Below are 1,460 nucleotides of genomic sequence, written 5' to 3' on the forward strand. Positions count from 1 at the left end.
AGCATAGAAAGAGGTTTGTATACTTGAGCTAATGAAAGAGGTTTGTACTAGAAATGCAAACAGTAAAAATGTTGTTGTGTGTCTGTGTGATCAGGAAGACTTGTATTTGGCTTATTCATTACTCAAATGTTATACCCATCTAACTTATGCAATACAGGGGAATATTGCAATAGGTTTAGTATACCACCCTACCCTATTAGTCAAACATTTTTAATTTTATTTATTTATTTATTTATTTTTATTATTATACCCTCATTGGGTTGCTGAGCCCCCCTAAAATGAAAATCCAAGAATCACCCCTGCTTTACACAGAGTATGCGTGATCGCGAAAGTGAAAGTGAACAGCGAGCGCTCATTCAAAAGCGTTTTTAATACTCTGCATACTGATAGCGGCTCCCTGATGCTTGAATATTACATGCAATATAAGAATGTTTGCAGGAGCAGGCGGGAGTGGACATAAAAATCGCAGGAGCGGGCGGTAATGATCAGATATTCAGCTGGAGCGGGATTAAGAAAACAGTACCTCAAAGGGCTTTAACACAAAAACACACACAATGAATGGCGACTGGAGAAGGCAAAAGCCGAATCCTGGACATTTTGGGCAATTTAGAAATCCCTGTCAGACGCATTTTTTAGGTCCAAAAAGAGGACATGTCTGGGAAAAAGAGGACATTTGGTCACCCTTAAGCATCAGATGCCGACAGCTCGGTCAATTTTTACTTTTTACTTTCTGTAGCTTAATGAATTGACTGGAGTTTAAAACTTCTTCACGGGCATAACGCTCATGCAGTTTGCACATTGTTTGTGTGGCATGCTGAAATATTTATAATTTTGCGACGTGTTTGTCTTTATCGCTAATTGCAAAATGATGGAAAATGGTTCACATTTTCCCGTGATAACATTATTTTATCAAAAGATCTCCCTCGATCTTTTCGTTTTCTTTCTTGCTGCATTAAAGATTAAATGGTTAAAGTTCGCACAGTGTATGCTCAGCTTAAAAGAGTAGGCGAGAATTACCCAATAGCATGTTCCTGCACAACCTGAGGCTGCAGTTTCAGGACCGCATTTCTCGAATTACCCGGCTGGTGCACTAATTCTCGCGAGATTCCGACGTACGTATACTTAAACCCGTATCTACTTTCAAGTATTGCTCTGAAACAGTATTGACAATGAATCAGTTAAGCGAATTGATGAATTATAATGTATATGTTGTGTTTGTCAATCCACCAAGTGAGTTGGGGGAGTGGTTAGTGTGCTTGACTGGCATGTCAGCGCCTGTCACTTTAGGTTCAAATCTTGGGTGAAGCATGCATGTAATTATAATAAGCATTTTAAAGTTGTGTTTTTATTGTTCTGTTGTAACGTCATCTCTCTGACAACTGAATGAACTCTTTGTGAATAAATATTTTGGTCATGAAAAATGAACATTAATAAAAGACATCAAGCCACAACGTCTGACA

The sequence above is a fragment of the Sinocyclocheilus rhinocerous genome, unplaced genomic scaffold (assembly GCF_001515625.1).
Source record: "Sinocyclocheilus rhinocerous isolate Xijiao unplaced genomic scaffold, SAMN03320098_v1.1 scaffold958, whole genome shotgun sequence".
NCBI classification, from domain to species: Eukaryota; Metazoa; Chordata; class Actinopteri; order Cypriniformes; family Cyprinidae; genus Sinocyclocheilus; species Sinocyclocheilus rhinocerous.